Source organism: Octopus bimaculoides, chromosome 2, assembly GCF_001194135.2.
Source record: "Octopus bimaculoides isolate UCB-OBI-ISO-001 chromosome 2, ASM119413v2, whole genome shotgun sequence".
In the NCBI taxonomy this organism is placed as follows: Eukaryota; Metazoa; Mollusca; class Cephalopoda; order Octopoda; family Octopodidae; genus Octopus; species Octopus bimaculoides.
In genome coordinates this window covers 33631506-33638605 of record NC_068982.1, presented here as the reverse complement: position 1 = coordinate 33638605, position 7100 = coordinate 33631506, and the positions used below count along the sequence as shown (strand labels likewise).

The window sequence follows — 7100 nt, the reverse complement described above, 5'->3', positions numbered from 1 at the left end:
ATATATATATATATATATATATATATATATATATATATACACACACACACACACACACACACACACGCATACACACTTGTATGTCTGTATATATATATATATATATGCCATGATGAATCTAAGGTGTAGGTACAAGAATTGGTCAGACTTTGCATAAGGAGTAGACAACCACCGTTTCATATATATATATATATCCAAATGTGGCTGATGCCAGTACCCACTGACTGGCTCCTGTGCTGGTGGCATGGAAAAAACATTATCCCTACGTGATCGATGCCAGGCCTGCCTGACTGGCTCCTGTGTCGGTGGCACGTAAGAAGCACCCACTACACTCTCGGAGTGGTTGGCGTTAGGAAGGGCATCCAGCTGTAGAAACTCTGCCAGATCAGATTGGAGTCTGGTGCAGCCACTGGCTTTCCAGACCTCAGTCAAACTGTCGAACCCATGCCAGGATGGAATACAGATGGTAAACGATGTTGATGATGATGATAATGATATATATATATATATATGGGAGAATTTATGAAAAAAACAACAGACAAAGACAGGTGGTGTAAACAACAAATGGATGTATTAGTTTAACGACACACACACCAACTAAAATTCATTTAGAGAAAATTACATCTTTATTACAGATCTCACCTTGTAAAGCTGGTAACTGTTCCTATTGCATTAACATATATATATATATAAAATATCATTAAAATGAATATATTCAAATTATGATGTGTGCAAACAAAGAAAGTTTGTATTTTTTATGGGAGCATTGAGATGTATTGAAATATACAAAAATGGAAATAATTTATTCTTGAGAACAGGTGTTAAATGATGATAATGATGATATCTCTGAAAGTCATTGAGCTACAATCATTTACACTAGCTTTGTAGCTTTGAAGATATACAGAGTAAGAAATCTCTTACTTGAAAAAAAAAAAAAGAGTTAAGATTATTGACTGGAGGCATATCCTACTGTAAAACAATGCCTCAGTAATATAGTCATCTAACCTACACTTCCATTGTAAAACAGATGTAAAAATAAATATGACTATGTAATGTGTAGTATCACTATTTCATCATCATCATCATCATTTAATTTCTGTTCCATGTTGGATGTCCTGCCTAAAAACAGATCCTCATCAACTTGCAGGCTTAGCATGGAAAGTAAAGCACATCTTTAAAACAAATGCAATACAAATACATGATACTGGGCAGGGTTATGAGAGGGGTACTCCAGCTGGAGCAACATATACCCAAGTGAAAGAAAGAAGGAAGGAAGGAATGAATAAATGAATTGAATTAAATTATTGCATAATTCAGCAAGTATCTTATTAACTTGTAGTGCTGAATTCAAATCTACCTATTGTCCTGGAAAATGGTTTCTAATCATTTTGATTAATTTCACTTTTGCAACCCTGGTTTTCATCCAGGTCACGTTTGATAGTTGATGTGTAACAATCTATCTCATGTTGAATGTAAATGTACAAGAATTCACTGTTACAGAGCTATTTATTGATGAGATATTCTATGATAAGTCTAACACTAATAAATTACAATATATTTACTGTTTTTATATAATGTTTGTGTGGCTGTGTGGTAAGAAGTTTGCTTCCCAACTTCATGGTTCCAGGTTCAGTCCCACTGCTTGGCACCTTGGGCAAGTGTCTTCTATTATAACCTAGGGATAACCAAAACCTTGTGAGTAGATCTGGTAGACGGAAACTGAACGAAGCCTGTTGTGTGTGTGTGTGTATATATATATATGTGTGTGTGTGTGTGTGTATGTGTCTGTACCACATCACTGCTTAACAACTGGTGTGGGTGTGTTTATGTCCCTGTAACTTAGCAGTACGTCAAAAGAGACCGATAAAATAAATATCAAACTTTACAAGAAAATAATAAGTACTGGGTTGATAAGTCTGACTAAAATTCTTCAATGTGATGCCCCAGTATGGCTGCAGTCTAATGACTGAAACAAGTAAATGATGAAAGGAATTACAAACATTATATAATGTTCCTAATGTTTGCATATGTTTCTGAACATTATTTAACATTTTACAATCATTGTATAATGTTTACATAATATTTCTGTACATTATATAATGTTTTACAAAATTTATATAATATTTACATTATATATTATAATGTTATGTATACTGTATAAGAGTCCATTAAAAAAAACCCAGTTATAAATCTGAAAGCATAATAACATGCTTTTATTCTTGCATTGGTATTATTCTTGCCTGTCAGTTGTGGCCACACTAGAGCAGTACTGTGTTAGTTTACTATTAGAGGTAGTAGGAGGAAAGGGACATAATTTTACAGAATACCAGAGCTACTGTTTGATTTAAAAAATAGCAGTACAACTATTGTGTGTTGTTTGTTCTCAGTTTAATGAATACTGTCAGTAACCATGGCATTTCATAAGATTATCAGAAAGCAATAAATAGTAGATTGCTATTTCATAGTAGATGCTGGTGAGAGTAAAAATTTGGGATGTGATATTGTAATTGGTAATAAAATCTTATACAGAAGCCTTATAATTTATATTTCTCAATTAAATATGGATCAGGTTGTTGTAGTTAATAGTACAATTGTCTGGAATTTCTTTTGTTAGATTCTAATTAAAAACATGATGTTACTGTTTGTTTTAAGCAAGCAGTTTTGTAATTTACTGTCTGTAGCTGAACTGTGTAATCTTTGCAGAAAACACGTTTTTGACCTCTAATTGAAAGTAGCAATTGCTTTTTCTTTGTTGTCTTAATATAGGGGACGGATATAGATTATAATAATGTGGTTGGTACAGATTTATCATCTTTCATCATTTTCATTCAATGAAGTGTGGCCATGCTGGGGCTCTGCCTTAAAAGGTTTTAGTGAAATGAATTTATCTCAGTACTTACGGGTGTTTTTGTGTGCTTTTTTTTTGTGTTTTTTTTTTAAGCCTGGTCCTTATTCTATTGATTTCTAAAGCGGAACTACTAAGTTATAGAGATGTAAATGGATGTAAACACTGGTTGTCAGACAGTAGTGGGAAACACACACGTATATACACAATAAGTTTCTTTCAGTTTCTTATTTCTTTATTGCCCACAAGGGGCTAAACACAGAGGGGACAAACAAGGACAGACAAAGGGACTAAGTTGATTACATCGAACCCAGTGCATAACTGGTAGTTAATTTATCGACCCCGAAAGGATGAAAGGCAAAATCGACCTTGGCAGAATTTGAACTCAGAACGTAATGCCAGATGAAATACCACTAAGCAAGCATTTCTCCTGCTGTACTAACGTTTCTGCCAGCTCGCTGCCTTGTTTCTTTCAGTTTCTGCCTACCAAATTCACTGTCATGGCTTAGGTCAACAAAATGCTATAGTATAGCACCTTGCTCCACGTGCCACACTTTGACGACTGAGCCCAGAATCATGTGGTTGATAAGCAAGTGGAATTTATGGAATTTATGACTACATTCCCATTGACATTATATACATTTGACTTCTTTATATATAATCAACATGTTGCAATGTATTGCATTTCATATTCATGAATTCATATAGGCACAGGTGTGGCTGTGTGGTAAGAAGCTTGCTTCCTAACCACATGGTTCCAGGTTCAGTCTCACTGCGTGGCACCTTGGGCAAGTGTCTTCTATAGCCTCGGGCCGACCAAAGCCTTGTGAGTGGATTTGGTAGACAGAAACTGAAAGAAGCTCATCATCATATATATATATATATATATATATGCTTGACAACCTATGTTGGTGTGTTTACATCCCAGTAACTTAGCGGTTTGGCAAAAGAGACCAATAGAATAAGTATTAGGCTTACAAAGAATAAGTCTTGGGGGTCGATTTCTTGGACTAAAGGTGGTGCTCCAGCATGGCCGCAGTCAAATGACTGAAACAAATAAAAGAATACACAGATAGTAGTCTCAGTTTGTTTACATTGAGATATAAATATTGATATTTGGTCACTGTTAAACATTTTAAAGAAAGCAAGAAATATTCAATATTCATGTTTAAATATTTGTTACTAGGCAAAGAATTATAGTTACATGACATGAAATACAGTTAACATCTTTTTATCTCTATTGTCATAGCAGTGTCAACATTTAAATTGGTTGAAGAAGTGAAGTGGCAGAGTGCTAGTGTACCCAACAATGTAAATAAATGCTGTACACTGCCATACATGTTGGCAGTGTATATAAGACGTGCTTCTTTTAATTCTTAAATGTAACAAAAAATTGTTTTGCATCTAATGTGACTCTATTATAGATGAGAAGCTGAGTGTGGAATGTATAATAGAACTTATTTATTTTTTTCTACAACATATACTTGTAAAGTAGGGGTGCATCTTATGTAGTATTATTTTTTCTTTTTCTTTAGGGTTTAAATTGAAATCCCACTAAATGTGATTCTGACTTACTTGTCTTAATGGTTAATGAAGTTAATATGTAGAATGTATTGAAGTTGATTCCTTTTACTACATTCTCTCTCTTCTGTCATTTTCTGAGTTACATATAAAATTAATTTTAAGCAAAGGCATAGGTGTGTGGTTAAGAAGTTTGCTTCCCAACAATGTATGTGGTTTTGGCTTGAGCCTTACTGTGTGGCACCTTGGGCAAGTGTCTTCTACTACAGATGCCAAGCTAATCAAAGCCTAGTAAGTGTACTTGGTAGAGGGAAACTGAGAGATGTATAGTGTGTGTGAGTATGAATGTTTGTGTGTGTGTGTGTGTAATTATTTCCAGTGTAAAAACTAACACTTCCTTTTTGTCCTGTCAAAAAGTGATGGATGGTTTTTCCCTTCAACCTACGACCTCAGATGTGTCATTTAAGGTTCAAGTGGACAGGAGGTGACTACATAGGTAGGAATTTCTCCTGTGGTATGTCTGTCCTTCTAGCTGTCATGACCATTATAAATACAGCAATCCGTCAAAGGACGGCAGTGAGATAGCGACAGGTGAGACAGCCAGTTAAGCGGCCAACAGAAAACCACATATTCAGCATGAAGGACCCAACACAGTAGCAGTCGCAGTCGCAGTCACAGTACATAAACAGACACCACTGAATGACCGACCAATGCATGCACAGACACAAAATATGTCTGGTTCTACCCCATCGTATCGACACAGTATTTACCCAGTTAATTTCTTCTTTGCCAGCTCAAAGTAAGTTGGTAATGTCATGTAGTGAAATCTTTGGTGTGTACAACAAGTAAATGCAAGTGCCGTTTAAATAAATCATTCAAACTACAATCCGATGCTTTCCTATTGTTTTACTTTGATGTCATCCACTGTCCTATCTCATCTGCTACCTAAACATCTTTTGCTACATCTTTCCCACTACATTTGGTGACCTTGACAAAGAATGACAGCCTTCACATCACTGAGTCACAGCTGGAAAATTGCTATGATTAATCGTTACACAATGGCTTTATCAGAACACAACCCAGTGGTGAACACATCCATGGTTGACATGGCATTCCAGGTTGCGATTACGCTCAGGATTCCATCATTTTGGATGCATGACCCTGCATTATGGACGATGTGGTGAAATATGATGTTTAGTTGTTGAGCCTCATGGAGGCAATGACAAGTGACTGAGACTTTTTTTGCAATTTGCTGTGCTTGAGGAGATATGTCAAACTAAGCGAATTGTGATCATTGCCTGTGCCAGTGACACTTAAAAAAACACCCAGTACACTCTGTACAATGGTTCATATTAAGATGGGCATCCAGCCATAGAAGCTAAGCCAAAACAGACGACTGGAGCTTGGTGCAGCTCTCCAGCTTGCCAGTCCTAGTGAAACCGTCTAAGCTATGCCAGCATAGAAAATGTTAAATGATTATGATGATGATGTTGAAACATTTTTGACTTTAAATAAGAAATTAAGATGTGTATAAAGCAGTTTGCTTATACTGTGAATATAAAACTGGCATTCTGTCAGTTACGGCGAGTGTTCCAGTTGACCCGATCAACGGAACAGGTTGCGCGTGAAATAACGTGCAAGTGGATGAGCGCACCACAGGCACGTGTACCCTTAACGTAGTTCTCAATGAGATTCTGAGTGACACAGAGCGTGACAAGGCTGGTCCGTTGAATTACAGGTACAACTCATTTTTGCCAGCTTAGTGGAATGGAGACCATACGATCGGAACCGAATACCCTAGCCACTCACTGAGCTATGCACCTTCACATAACTGTGAATATAGTGTAACCCCTTCCATAAGTTGTGAAATTTTCTGCCACTTGTAAGGCGTGTGATCCACAGAACATTTATACAAAGACATAGAAAACATTTTTGAAAATCATCGAGGCCAGAAGTTGCACTCTAGAATGTCTGAAGCACCTTTTACTCATTTCGTATACTCTGTTTACCTAATGGACTTACAATTCACAAACTTCTGCTTTTTCAGCGGTAAAACATTAAAGGGAAAGAAGCAATGCTAGTTTAGTAATATATAGAGAATTATTTCCCTTAGTATTACTGTAACCTGTTTTGGTGTTTTTCTTTTATTATTCGAAATACTTATAGGACTCAGTATGTTTGTTGTTTTTCATTCGTTTCTTTTGAGTATATTTTCTCAACACTTTATATCTTGCTAAATCATCCATGCTTTCGAAGCTTTATTGTGGATGTCTTTACTTTCTGATATTAAATTAGGTTTGTATTTAAATATTTGGATTTATCTAGGATTTATATTTTACTTCAGTCATTGGACTGTGGCCATGCTGAGGTATCATCTTGAGGGTTTTCAGTTTAACAAATTAATCTCGATGCTTCTTTTCTTTTTTTCTTTCTTTAATATCTAGTACTTAGTCTATCAGTCTCTTTGCAGAATTGCTAAGTTACAGGGACATAAGCAGACCAACACTGGTTATCAAGCTACAGTGTTGGTGGGACAAATACAAGGATGCCATAGAAAATCTGCTTGTCTGCTCATGATCCAATGTGTGCAAAAAAAACATAGTATACAAGTGTACAATCTCCACATCCCAATATAAATACGTGTACATGAAAAACCAATCCAAAGTCTGTTATCGCAACCACATCTCGTCAATCCCCAAAATAAACAGATGACATGCAGTTCCACTGGCAGACC

At 36.0% G+C, this 7100-nt stretch overlaps 1 protein-coding gene across 16 annotated transcripts in view; it reads left to right on the top strand.

Annotated features, from left to right (window-relative positions):
• LOC106868006 (rho guanine nucleotide exchange factor 28) overlaps nt 1-7100 on the top strand; it is a 561000-nt gene that overhangs the window by 202345 nt on the left and 351555 nt on the right. The gene's annotated exons all lie outside the window — the stretch shown is intronic.